The sequence below is a fragment of the Heptranchias perlo genome, chromosome 20 (genome assembly GCF_035084215.1).
Source record: "Heptranchias perlo isolate sHepPer1 chromosome 20, sHepPer1.hap1, whole genome shotgun sequence".
Taxonomy (NCBI): Eukaryota; Metazoa; Chordata; class Chondrichthyes; order Hexanchiformes; family Hexanchidae; genus Heptranchias; species Heptranchias perlo.
This window is the reverse complement of record NC_090344.1, coordinates 25,058,755-25,073,716: the sequence shown is the minus strand read 5'-3', so window position 1 is coordinate 25,073,716 and position 14,962 is coordinate 25,058,755. Positions and strand designations below refer to the sequence as shown.

The window sequence follows — 14,962 nt, the reverse complement described above, 5'->3', positions numbered from 1 at the left end:
ACTCTCACGGTATTAACAGTACACAACGAGAAAGAAGGGTGACTTGGAGTAATGTGGGCCCCTGAAAGACGGATGGGGGCGATATTTTAATTGAAAATCAGGAAATGGCAGACTTGCTAAACACTCAAAGAAAAGGATGAGGGTAATATCCCAGAGACACGAGGAAAACTGAAAATAAATCAAGGGGATTCAGTGCAAGTAAAATAATGGTAATGGAGAAAGTAATTGGACTAAAGATAAACAAATCTCCAGGACCTGATGGTTACCATCCCAGGGGATGAAAAGGAATCGGTGAGGAAATTGTACATGCTTCAGTCATGATCGTTCAAAACTCTCTTGAATCAGGAATTGTTCCATGGATTGAAAAATTGGCACTGTCACTCCATTATTTTGGAAGGGGAGGAGAGATAAAGTAGAAAATTACAGACCTATTATTCTGGCGTCTGTTGTGGGGAAGTTACCAGTATATGTTATTAGGGAAAGAATGACTGAGCACTTGGATACACATGAATTGATCAGAGAGAGCCAGCATGGATTTGTAAAGTCGAAGTCAAGTCCAACGAAACTAGTTGAACTTTTTGAAGATATAATAACGTGGTAGATAATGGAGTGTCTCTGGGTGTTTTATGTATATTGACTTCCAGAGGCATTCGATAAGGTGCCACATGAGAGACTGTTAACACAAATGGGAGCACATGGAAATTAAAGCAACCCATAGACATGGGTAGGGAGTTGGTTGGGAGTTAGGAGACAGAGAGTAGGGATAATGGATCTGTGCTCAAATTGACAGGATGTGATTAGTGGTGTCCCCCAGGGATCTGTTCCGGCCCATCAGCTTTTTACTATATGCTTAAATGACGTAGATGAATGAATGAGAGCCGCATATCCAAGTTTGTCGACGACACCAAGTTAGGAGGCACAGTGAGTGGTGCAGGTCGGAGCATAAAGTTATAAGAGAAATTGATAGATTAAGTGAGTTGGTAAAACTGTGGCAGATGGAGCTTACATAGAATTACATAGAATGTACATCTCAAAAACGGACAATTCGGCCCAATTAGACTATGCCGGTGTTTATGCTGCAGACGAACCTCCTCCAACGCCTCTTCATCTAACCTTATGAGCAAACCCTTTTATTCCTTTATTCCTTTCTCCTCCATGTGTTTATCTAGCTTCCCCGTAAACGCATCCATGCGATTCGTCTTAACTACTTCTTGAGGTAGCGAGTTGCACATTCTAACGAGTCTCTGGGTATATATGGTTCTCTTGAATGCCATATTGGATTAATTAGTGACTTTTATTTATGGCCCCAAGTTTTGGAATCATCACCAACAAAAGTTCAAACACCTTTTCTACATCTGACCTATCAAACCCTTGCATAATCTTGAAGTCCGATATCAGCTCAGCCCTCAGCCTTCTCTTTCCTATGGAAAAGAGCCCCAGTCTGTTCAATCTTTCAATATGGGGAAGTATGAACTTTGGACCTAAGCAAGATAGGTTAGAATATTTTCTAACTGATGATAAGCTCGGAACTGTGGAGGAGGAAAGATGTTTTCGGGTCCAAGTGCAGAAATCACTAAAAGTCAGTGGACATTTGCAAAAAAAACCCAAAAGGCTAATGGAATGTTGGCCTTCATCTTAAAGGGAGCTGGAATTCAAAGGGGTGTACGCTATGTTACAGTTATATAAACTCTGCTGAGACCACATTTCGAGTACTGCATTCAGTTCTGAGCACCACACCTCAGGGAGGATATATTGGCCTTGGAGGGGGTGCAGCGCAGATTCACCAGAATGATACCGGGGCTAAAATAGTTAAGTTGTGCGGGACAGGTTGCACAGACAAGGTTTGTATTTCCTTGTGTATAGAAGATTAAGTGATGATGTCATCGAGTTGTTGAAGGTGATTAAATGAGCCAATGGTGTGTGTGTGAGCTGTGAAACAGCTTGAAATACCAATCCTCTCCACCACTGGGGACTGGGTCTTCCAACATGCAGGGATTTTCACTCTTGCAAGTTTCATCCACATTTTCCGCTCTTCATTTCTCCGACTTGTTTGTAGCGCCTTTCCCTTCAATTCAGGACTTACAGGGAAAACTCGATTCTGCGGTCAATCTTCGGGTCAGATGGTGAGATTTCAAATAATTGAAAACATCCCTTATCACTCTCAATATCGTCACGTATACGTTTGACGAATGCAAAGCGGCTTCAATCGCGGTTTGGCTGCACAACTCGTTCAAAGCCACTGTCGATAATTGGAGGGTCTTTCAAGTCATGACACGAACATAACAGTTCGCACTGCCGTTTTCCGCAAGACGCTTCAGATTCATGGGGAATGATTTCGGTCTGGCGGTTAAATCCGTTCCCTCTTCACAAATCCGCCTTTGAACCCGGGACTTTTAGTAATAACCACACCGAACTGGTTTGTCCTGTATTTTACATTACTTTCTAAATATTACAGATAAGCAGAGCACTTGAGCTGTCACAGCTGTGACTTTGACCATTCTCCCTCTCCTCTCGATCTCCCCGGCAACTGCCACTAACCACAATCTTCTGTCACACTTCCCCATCAGAAAGTTCCGAGCCTCGGTTTCCAAATGAAATAACGCCCATCTCTTCAATCAACGACAGCCCAGAGAGAGTTTCTTACTTTCAGCTCCCAATTTCCCCAAATCCACAAAGTAGCATCAAAATAATTGTCCTTAAGTTAATAATAATAATATAATTAAATGTTCTTATCGCCTGGGGTTTTGTTTCAGATGCCACGGCTTTTAAAGATCACTGCGGATGTTTGACGAATCGTCTCTTGGTTGGAGGCTTCTGTGTGGGAAAGATCACGAAGCGATAATTGAGAGACCGAGGATGAAGCTGTTTGATGGGAGCACTGGTGACACAGACCGTGCGCGGCTCCAGTGGCGTAATCGGTCAGCGCGCGTTATTTCTACAATAATTATACGCTTGAGAAATGCTGAGGTTGTGCGTTCCCGAGCCATCTAAAGTTGTTGAACCTTCTAAACATTTTGACTGGAGATCAAGGTACAACCGGTTCCATAACGCATCGACTTCTTCATGTCCCCATGTGGGCACTGAGGCACCTCTGGCCTACCGTCTTACAAAAGCAGGTGAGAGTTTATTTGTACATAGGAGGGAGAGGGGGCAATTGGCGACAGCTGAAATGGTAAAGGGGCCGGCACGGCATCTTTCAATCGAAAGAACCAAATACACAATTCTTCTTTCCGTGAAGCAGGTATTCATCGGTTTGAAGTGTCGTGTAGGGAATATTCGGGAGGCAAATCTGCTGCCTGGTGTCACGGTGTAACGGGTGAAATTATTCAGCTTTCAATTGTTGATCGGCTGAAAGGTCGAGAGGCCTTTTCCAGCTCCCGTGTGGAACAAGTTTAGCTTTGGAGCCATTGGGTAAAGTGTTGTTTTTAATTGCTGCTAACGAATGACAAGACATTTTGTACAAACAAGAAGAATTGCAAAATCACGGAGTTCGCTGTCCATGTTCAACAGAAACAAGGACTCTCAACACGTTGCTGAAAATTGTTTCAAAGGGACACTCTCCCGAATTCGACATCGACAGGGATCATTCAGAGTCCGACCATGAATCTGTATGATGGAAGCTAATCCAACAACGAGCCTGGATAGCTCAGTCGGTAGAGCATCAGACTTTTAAGAACGGGTAGTGATCCGAGGGTCCAGGGTTCAAGTCCCTGTTCAGGCGAAAACTTTTAAAATAGCTGGCAAGTTCTGCTTTTCCAGCGGAGCAAAATCAGCGAAAGGAGCAAGAGTTGGCCACACAGTCCCTCGAGCCCACTTCGCCAATTTGATTAGGTCATCGCTGATTTTCGACCTCAACTCCACTTTCCTGACCTGTCCCCATATCCTTTGAGTTCCTTCGTGTCCAGCATTCTATCCATCTCAGTTTTGAATCTATTCAATGGCTCAGCATCCACAGCCCTCTGGGGTAGAGAATTCCAATAGTTCACAACCTTCTCAGTGAAGAAATTATTCCTCATCTCTGTACTGAATGGCCGGCCCCTTATCTTGAGATTATCATCATTAGCTCTAGACTCTCCAGCAAGGGGAAACAGCATCCCAGCATCTACCCTGTCAAGCCCTCTAAGAATTTTATATGTTTCAATGAGATCACCTGATTATTGAAAACTGCAGAGAATATAGGCCCATTCTACTCAATCTCTCCTCACAAGACAACCCTCTCATCCCAGGAATCAATCGAGTGAACCTTTGTTGCATCCACTCTAAGACAAGTGTATCGTTCCGCAGGTAAGGAGATCAAAACTGTACACAGTACTCCAGATGTGGTCTTACCAAATCCTATATAATTACAGCAAGGCTTCCTTATCTTTGTAATCCAACCACCTCGCAATAAAGGGCAACATACCATTTGCTTTTCTAATTGCTTGCTGCATCTGCATGTTAACTTTCTGTGATCCGTGTGCAAGAGCACACAAATCCCTCTGAATACCAACATTTCGCAGTCTCTCACCTTTGAAAAGATATTCTGCTTTTCAATTCTTCCTACCAAAGTGAATAACCTCACATTTCCCCACGTTATAATTCGTCTGCCAACTTCTCGCCCACTCACTTAACCTGTCTGTATCACTTTGCATCCTCTTTGCGTCCTCCTCACAGCTTACTTTCCCACCTAGTTTTGTATCGTCAGCAAACTTGGATACATTACATTCGGTCCCCTCATCTCAGTCATTAATATCGATTGTAAATATCTGAGGCCCAAGCACTGATATTCACGGCACCCCACTAGTTACAACCTGCCAACCCGAAAATGACCTGTTTATTCCGACTTTCTATTTTATGTACATCAACAAATCCTCAATCCATGTTGATATATTACCCACTATCCCATGAGCCCTAATCTTGTCTAACAAACTTTTGTGTGGCACCTTATCGATTACCTTTTGAAAATCCAAATATTCTATATCCACTGGTTCTCCCTTATCTACCCTGCTATCTACACCCTCATAACCTCTAACAGAGTTGTCAAACACGATTTCCCTTTCACAAAACCGTGTTGCATGTGCCTAATCATGTTATGATTATCTAAGTGTCCTGTTATCAAGTCCCCAGTAATAGATTCTAACATTTTCCCTCCTACTATTGTCAGGCTAAATGGCTTGTCGTTCCCTGTTTCCTCTCTCCCTCCTTTCTTGAATAGCGGGGTTACTTTTGGTACCTTCCAATCCATGGGGACCTTTCTAGAATCATGGGCACTCTGGAAGATAAAACCAATGCATCCACTATCTCTGCAGCCACCTCTTTTAAAACCCTGGATGTAGGCCACCAGGGCCAATGAATTTGTCAGCTTTTAGTCCCATTAATTCCTCCAGTACTTTTTCATTACTAATCTTAATTGCTTTAGGTTCCTCACTCTCATTAGAACTTTGGTTCCCCAATAGTGCTGGTATGATTTTTGTGTCTTCTTCTATGACGACAGATACAAAATACTTTTTTAACGTCTCTGCCATTTCCTTATTCTCCAATATAAATTCTCCTGTCTCTGTCTCCAAGGACCCATGTTTACATACGCTAATCTCTTCCTTTAAACATTCTTAAGAACATAATAACATAGGAAATAGGAGCAGGAGTAGGCCAATCGGCCCCTCGAGCCTGCTCCGCCATTCAATAAGATCATGGCTTATCTGATCCTAACCTCAAATCTAAATTCATGTCCAATTTCCTGCCCGCTCCCCGTACCCCCTAATTCCCTTGTGGAAGCTCTTACAATTCATGTTTACATTTCCTGCTGGTTTATCCTCTTTCTGTATTCTCCCATTTTAGCAATTTCTTGGTCATCCTTTGCTGATTTCCAAAACCCTCCTAATCCTCAGGCTTACTACTCTTTTTGAGAAAAATATAAGCCTTTTTTTACCCGAATTCTATCATTAATTTCTCCACTTTTCCGTTGGTGTTTTTAATCCTCAAGCGAAAGTAATTTTGTTGAGAAATTATGAATTATTTCTTTAAATGTTCGCCATTGATTATCTACCATCATATTTTTAATCTAATTTCACAAACCATCTCAGCCAACTCACCCCTCATAACTCCGTTATTGGTTTTGTTTAAATTTAAGACCCTAGTTTCGGACTTAACGACATCATTCTCAAACTCAATCTGAAATTCTATCATATTATGATCATTCTTCCCCAGAGGATCATTTACTTTCAGTCTACTAATTAATCCTGTCTCATTACACAATATTAGATCTAAAATAGCCTGTTCCCTTTTTGGTTCCTCGACATATTGATCTAGAAATCTGTCTCGAATGCATTCCATGAACATCGGACAGCTTATCTTGAGTTGCTAACATGATGTCAACACGATGGGACGTGTTATGACTGGAAGACAAGGCCAGATCTGCCAGGTGAATTCGATGTTTGCTGCAAGCATGGAGAATTAATGAAACCAAGACTTCCCTGCAGAGCAAGGAGTTGGAAAGAAAGATGCTGGGCATTGATAGGCGAAGGATTTTGTAGACAGCAGGATGAATGGACAAAAGGATCTCAACACCCTGCTTCTTTTCTACACTGATAAATCTCGACAAAAATATCATCTCCGTACTTCTTACAGATAATGAATGTCTGAATGCTCAAGAGATCACTGATCCAAGCCAATTATCTCCACTCGCACTCTGCTTCCAATCTTGCACACGTTGCTTAGCTTTGAAATTGTTCATTTTTTCACACTGGGATTCAACTTGAAGAAAACGAAGCTGTGATCAGCTGGTGTTGTTCAGGAAATGGAGTAAAAGAAGATACATAAAAGGCGAATGATAACAGTGACTGTTCGGACACTGTGATCTACTTTTAAAGGTTCTTCAACATTCAAAGTGTCAGGCAGCAGATCTTTTCCAAATCATGACAGAAATGGCAAGAAAACTTCATGCAGACTTTGATGAGCGGCACGACTTTCGAACAGGAGGCATTTTACAGAAGGCAAGAAAGTGCATTGTATATCGCTCTTATGGGTTGTAAAATTGAAGAATGATGGGCTACTGGCTGTTCAGGCAGGAGCCGTGAAATTGCTCATGTTGATCAGGAGCGAGCTTTGCGCTCAGTCGGGGGAATTTGGTTGGTGCTATTTTGAACAACACCAGGAAAGTCAAGTTCCCTGATCGGGAATCAAACATGGTGCCGCGGCGGCGAGAGCACCGAGTCCTCAGCACTGGACCACCAGCGAATCTGCTGCAATTTTCATTCAAGCAAACAGACCAACGCTGCCTTTCCGACTTGTCCCTTTGAAACTCAAGTCACTTTCGCCCCAGATAAGTTGCTCGCACAAAATGGAATTTACTGTTCGAACATGAAAGAGTTGTTCAGACAACGACAGCACCAAGTGCGGGTCGGCAGGTACATGAAATGGACAGTGAGGGGAAATATTACCACAGCTGCTGGTGTAACTGTTTCCATTTCCAAAACGCACGCACCGAATCAGTGCAGCTCCTGGGAAAGGTGCAAGGCAACGCAGGGCTGTCATGTCTCACTTGAAGCAACTGACACACACAAGATTCTGCCATCACCTGCCATCTCCTTCTGTTTCTGTCACTACTTTATCTCCAGCTTCCTCTGCTCCTCCAGATGCCGGTGAAATAGATGTTCAAAGCAAATAATGCGACTTAACGAGAAAAAAACCTTAACTGGAAAGCAGGAGAGGGGAAAATGATGCTGGGTATTGAGACACGATGGATTTTGCAGATACCTGGATAAATAGACACAACGATCTCATCTCCCAGCTTCTTCGGATACTGAATATCTTAATGCTCAAGAGATGTTCTCACTGCCCCAGGCCCATTATCTCCAGTCGCATCTCCCACCAATCTTGCATATGTTGCTTCGCTCTGAAATTGTGCATTTTTTTCACACTGGGATTCCATTTGCTGAAAACATTGCTGTGTTCAACTTGTGTTGTTACGGAGATGGAGCACAAGAAGATACATAAAAGTCCAATGATAACAGTGACTGTTCAGACACTGTGAGCTACAGTTGAAGGTCGGCAACATTTAAAGTCAAGTAACAGATCTTTTCCAAATCTTGACACAAATGGCAAGAAAACTTAACGCAGACTTTGATCAATGTTACGACTTTCAAATAGCAGACATTTTATACAAGGCAAGAAAGATTTACAAGGATGTTGCCTGGACTGTAGAATTTTAGCTAAGAGGAAAGATTGGATTGGCTGGGGATGTTTTCTTTGGAACAGAAGAGGCTGAATGCAGATTTAATTGAGGTGTACAAAATTATGAGGGGCCGAGTGTGGATTGGAAGGACCCATATCCATTCACAGATAGGATAGTAACCAGGGGCACAGATTTAAAGTGATTGGTAGGAGGATTAGTGGGGAGCTGAGGAGAAATTCTTTCGCCAAGGGTTGTGGGGTCTGCAACTCACTGCCTGAAAGGGTGGTAGAGGCGGACACTCTCATCGCATTTAAAGAGTACGTGGGTATGTGCTGTAAACTATAAGGCCACAGACCAAGAGCTGGAAAGTGGGGTGAAGCTGGATAGCTCTTTTTCGGCCGGCACAGACACGATGGCCTCTTTCTGTGCCGTAAATTTCTTTGATTGTATGATTCTAATTAACAGTAAGCAGGGTAGTTCAGGGGTCATGGGAAAGCTACTGAAGAAAAATAACTGCTGGGAACCATGCAATGTGTTCTTGTAAACCACAGACTAGGGGAGTTCCAGTTCCAGTGACGGGATACTGATGTAAGGGGCAGTCGGGACTGGAGACACTGGAGATCAAGCTCAGGGTGCCTGAGGTTCCATCCAGAGGGATCATCTCGTGTACACGGGAGACTTGTATGTTTACTCTGGTACGGTAGAGGAAAGAGAATTTACTCATATATTTCTTAATAAGGTATTAAAGTTGCTGACTCTCAGAATTGTTAATTAATAAGACAACGTATTAGTTAGGACCTTCCTCCCCGAAGTCTCCCCGCTCCTCCACTTTTAAACTTTGACCATTTAGTTTATATTTCATCTCATTTTTCTTCCTCTCAAAATCTATCACGTCACATTTCTCTCCATTAAACTTCACCCGCCTGTTTACGAACCTGTGGACGTCACAATGACGTCACTGACTCATCTTCACAGTTCCCCACGCTGCAAATTTTGGCGTCATCTAGAGATTTTCACCTTGTGTCCCACATACACAAGCTCAGATCATTCTCTGTATTGAGAAGAGCAATGGTCCCAACACGAACCATGGGGGACACCACTGTTTACATCTGTCCTGTCTGAAGAACATCCATTAACAACTACTCTCTGCTTTCTGCTCTTTACACAACTTCCTATCCACACTGCCCAATTCATTTTAATACCGTGGGTATTAATTTTATCAACAAGCCTCCTGTCCGTCATCTTATAAAACACCTTTTCACAATCCATCTACACAACCTCCGCTACATTCCCTTTATCAGTAGACTTGAGATATCTCAAATAATCCATGTTAGTTGTTCTTAATTAATGTGTTTTTCCAACAAATGTTGAAATGTTTGTTCCACCTCATCTTTTTCAAGCCACAACAGAAAGGTCGAGTTTTCTCCTGGAGCTTAAGATAAATTAATTTTTAAAAATGATGCCTCAGACAATGGGGACATCTGGGCTTAGACCCGCCCATTCGGTGCCGCAACTCCCGCCCCTCACACACTCCGAATGGTCAGAGGACCAACTATCCGCTCATCCCTCCAGTCAATTTACCATAAGACCATAAGACCATAGAGATAGGAGCAGAAGTGGGCCATTTGGCCCCTCGAGCCTGCTCTGCCATTTAATGAGATTATGGCTGATCTGATTTTTACCTCAACTCCACTTTTCTGCCCTTTCCCCATATCCTTTAACTCCCTTGCTGATCAAAAATTTGTGTAACTCAGCCTTGAATGTATTCAATGACTCAGCCTCCACAGCTTTTTGTGATAACGAATTCCAAAGATTCACGACCCTCTGGGAGAAGAAATTCCACCTCATTTCCATCTTAAACGGGCGACCCCTTATTCTGAGACTATGCCCCTAGTTTTAGAGCCCCCATGAGGGGTAACATCATCTCAGTATCAACCCTATCAAGTCCCCTCAGATCCTTGCATGATTCAATAAGATCTCCTCTCATTCTTCTAAACTCCAATGCGTATCGACCCAACCTGTTCAATCTTTCCTCATAAGACAATCCTTCCATAACCGTTATCAACCTAGTGAACCTTCTCTGTACCGCCTCCAATGCAAGTATGTCCTTCCATTAATAAGGTCACCAGAACTGTACGCAGTACTCCAGATGTGGTCTCACCAGCACCCTGTACACTTGCAGCATGACTTCCCTGCTATTATACTCCATCCCCTTAGAAATAAAGTCCAATATTCTGTTTGCCTTCCGGATTACCTGCTGCACCTCTATGTTATAGAATCATAGAATCATAGAAGTTTACAACATGGAAACAGGCCCTTCGGCCCAACATGTCCATGTCGCCCAGTTTATACCACTAAGCTAGTCCCAATTGCCTGCACATGGCCCATATCCCTCGATACCCATCTTACCCATGTAACTGTCCAAATGCTTTTTAAAAGACAAAATTGTACCCGCCTCTACGACTGCCTCTGGCAGCTCGTTCGAGACACTCACCACCCTTTGAGTGAAAAAATTGCCCCTCTGGACCCTTTTGTATCTTTCCCATCTCACCTTAAATCTATGCCCCCTCGTTATAGACTCCCCTACCTTTGGGAAAAGATTTTGACTATCTACCTTATCTATGCCCCTCATTATTTTATAGACTTCTATAAGATCACCCCGAAACCTCCTACTCTCCAGGGAAAAAAGTCTCAGTCTATCCAACCTCTCCCTATAAGTCAAACCATCAAGTCCCGGTTGCATCCGAGTAAATCTTTTCTGCACTCTTTCTAGTTTAATAATATCCTTTCTATAATAGGGTGACCAGAACTGTACACAGTATTCCAAGTGTGGCCTTACTAATGTCTTGTACAACTTCAACAAGACATCCCAACTCCTGTATTCAATGTTCTGACCAATGAAACCAAGCATGCTGAATGCCTTCTTCACCACCCTATCCACCTGTGACTCCACTTTCAAGGAGCTATGAACCTGTACTCCTAGATCTCTTTGTTCTATAACTCTCCCCAACGCCCAACCATTAACGGAGTAGGTCCTGGCCCGATTCGATCTCCCAAAATGCATCACCTCACATTTATCTAAATTTAACTCCATCTGCCATTCATCGGCCCACTGGCCCAATTGATCAACATCCCGTTGCAATCCTAGATAACCTTCTTCACTGTCCACAATGCCACCAATCTTGGTGTCATCTGCAAACTTACTAACCATGCCTCCTAAATTCTCATCCAAATCATTAATATAAATAACAAATAACAGCGGACCCAGCACCGATCCCTGAGGCACACCGCTGGTCACAGGCATCCAGTTTGAAAAACACCCCACTCCAACCACCATCTGTCTTCTGTCGTCAATCCAATTTTGTATCCAATTGGCTACCTCACCTTGCATCCCGTGAGATTTAACCTTATGTAACAACCTACCATGCAGTACCTTGTCAAAGGCTTTGCTAAAGTCCATGTATACCACGTCTACTGCACAGCCCTCATCTATCTTCTTGGTTACCCCTTCAAACAACTCAATCAAATTCGTGAGACATGATTTTCCTCTCACAAAACCATTCTGACTGTTCCTAATCAGTCCCTGCCTCTCCAAATGCCTGTAGATCCTGTCTCTCAGAATACCCTCTAACAACTTACCCACTACAGATGTCAGGCTCACCGGTCTGTAGTTCCCAGGCTTTTCCCTGCCGCCCTTCTTAAACAAAGGCACAACATTTGCTACCCTCCAATCTTCAGGTACCTGACCTGTAGCTGTCGATGATTCAAATATCTCTGCTAGGGGACCTGCAATTTCCTCCTTAACCTCCCATAACGTCCTGGGATACATTTCATCAGGTCCCGGAGATTTATCTGCCTTGATGCGCGTTAACACTTCCAGCACCTCCCTCTCTGTAATATGTACACTCCTCAAGACATCACTATTTATTTCCCAAAGTTCCCTAACATCCATGCCTTTCTCAACCGTAAATATCGATGTGGATCTCACCCATCTCTTGTGGTTCCGCATATAGATGACCTTGTTGATACTTAAGAGGCCCTACTCTCTCCCTAGTTACTCTTTTGCCCCTTATGTATTTGTAGAAGCTCTTTGGATTCTCCTTTGCCTTATCTGCCAAAGCAATCTCATGTCCCCTTTTTGCCCTCCTGATTTCTCTCTTAACTCTACTCCGGCAATCTCTATACTCTTCAAGGGATCCACTTGATCCCAGCTGCCTATGCATGTCATATGCCTCCTTCTTCTTTTTGATTAGGGCCTCAATCTCCCGAGTCATCCAAGGTTACCTACTTCTACCAGCCTTGCCCTTCACTTTATAAGGAATGTGCTTACCCTGAACCCTGGTTAACACACTTTTGAAGGCCTCCCACTTACCAGACGTCCCTTTGCCTGCCAACCGACTCTCCCAATCAACTTCTGAAAGTTCCTGTCTAATACCATCAAAATTGGCCTTTCCCCAATTTAGAATTTTAACTTTTGGGCCAAAACTATCATTCTCCATAGCTATCTTAAAACTAATGGAATTATGATCACTGGTCCCAAAGTGATCCCTCACTAACACTTCTGTCACCTGCCCGTCCTTATTTCCCAAGAGTAGGTCAAGTTTTGCCCCCTCTCTAGTCGGGCCATCCACATACTGAATGAGAAATTCCTCCTGAATACACTCAAGAAATTTCTCTCCATCCAAGCCCCTAATGCTATGGCTGTCCCAGTCAATGTTGGGAAAGTTAAAGCCCCTACTTCTGTTGACTTCTGTGTTTCATGTACGAGGACACCCAGATCCCTCTGTTCCACAGCATTTTGTGGTATTTCTCCATTCAAATAATATTTTGCTTTGTTATTTTTCCTCCCAATGTGAATGACTTCATATTTCGCACATAAGATTCCATCTGCCAAATTTTGCCCATTCGCTTAACCAGTCAACATCCCTTTGCAGACACTTTGTGTCCTCATCGCAAGTTGCTTTTCCACCTATCTTTGTATCATCAGCTAATTTGGCCACAAGACACTCTGTTCCTTCATCAAAGTTGTTGATATATTTTGGAAATATTTGAGGCCCCCAACATTGATCCCTGCGGCACCCCACGAGTTGCAGGAAATTCCAATAAATTTCCGCTCCTCCTATTGGTCCGGAACTCTCCTTAATCACCAGGACGGGGTTAATGGTGAGACTGGCCGTCCTGCGGTGCAGTTGGAAAATAAACATTAATTGAACCCGTCAGTTGCAACATTTAATAAAACAAAATTAATAAAAGTTACCGACAAAATATTTTCTGGAGTTCAGCAAAGTGGGGCAGGCGGGGCATCTACGCTGTGTGTTTTTGTCGGTTTAAATGGCACGAAGGGCTGGGGTTTCAGTTTATTTTGTTATCCTTGGTCCAAACGCGCTCTCTCTGCTTCCAATGTCTGTGCTTTTCGGCCAGATAGTAAGATAATCAATGGCGGATGCATCACCCAGCATGCAGCGCGGTACAGATTGTGCCCTATCTGAATCAGAGGAGCACAGTGCGCAGGCGCAGTCTGACTCATTATCGGGCAGTGTGTCCTGAGCATGCGCGGTCAGTCGAGGCTGCGGGAGGAGCGCGTTCGGTGCAGGTGAGAGGATCGGAGCAAGAGGATCAATAAACCCCGGGGCCCGGGTCCGGGCTCAGGCCCAGGCTCAGGCTTTACAAACCCCGAGTGCGGCCCCAGACCCGAATATAAAACAGTGAACATTATCCCCCCTCACTACCCGCCGGTTTCCGGTTTCTCCCGTTTCGCTCCGGACCAACTCTCAACAAAAGGCCGCGGCCCCGCGCATTCGCGGTGTAAACTGGGAATTCTCAGGGAGCGTCTGTAAATGAAGGAGAAATGGTGATCGGTCAGGGAGCGTCTGTAAATGAAGGAGAAATGGTGATTGGTCAGGGAACGTCTGTAAATGGAGGAGAAATGGTGATCGGTCAGGGAGCATCTGTAAATGAAGGAGAAATGGTGATCGGTCAGGGAGCATCTGTAAATGAAGGAGAAATGGTCATCATTCAGGGAGTGTCTGTAAATGGAGGAAAATGGTAATTGGTCAGGGAACGTCTGTATATGAAAGAGAATTGGTGATCGGTCAGGGAGCGTCTGTAAAAGAAGTTGAAATTGTGATCGGTCAGGGAGCATTTGTAAATGAAGTTGAAATTGTGATCGGTCAGGGAGCGTCTGTAAATGAAGGAGAAATGGTGATCGGTCAGGGAACGTCTGTAAATGGAGGAGAAATGGTGAACGGTCAGGGAGTTTCTGTAAACGAAGGAGAAATGGTGATCGGTCAGTGAACGTCTGTGAATGATGAAGAAATGGTGATCGGTCTGGGAGCATCTGTAAATGAAGGGAAAATGATGGTCAGTAAGGGAGTGTTTGAAAATGAAGGAGAAATGATGATTGGTCAGGGAGCATCTGCAACTGAAGCAGAAATGATGATTGGTCAGGGAACGGCTGAAAAGGAAGGGTGATTGATCAGAGAGCATCTGTAAATGAAGTGGAAATGATGATCGTTCAAAGAGCGTCTGCAACTGATGGAGAAATGGTGATCAGTCAGGGAGCGTCTGTAAATGAAGGACGAATAGTGATCTCTACACCTTTAGTCATCCAGGGAGCTTCAGCTTTGGATGCCGTTCCTTTCCTTCTCATGGGAATCTGTCTTGTCTGTACCCAAAGCTGCTCCTCCTTGAAGGCCTCCCATTGTTCAATTACTGTTTTGTTGCCAATTTTTGATTCCAATCCACCTGGACAAGATCCCTTTTTAACTCATTGGAATTAACCCTCCTCCAGTTAAGAATTTTCACATTTGA

The 14,962-nt window shown here is 43.7% G+C and overlaps 1 non-coding gene across 1 annotated transcript; it reads left to right on the top strand.

Annotated features, from left to right (window-relative positions):
- The first annotated feature begins 3,635 nt into the window (after positions 1-3,635).
- Positions 3,636-3,721, top strand: trnak-uuu (transfer RNA lysine (anticodon UUU)). Its single transcript is given in 2 exon segments — positions 3,636-3,672; positions 3,686-3,721. It is a non-coding gene; the product is annotated as a tRNA-Lys (tRNA).
- The last annotated feature ends 11,241 nt before the right edge of the window (positions 3,722-14,962 follow it).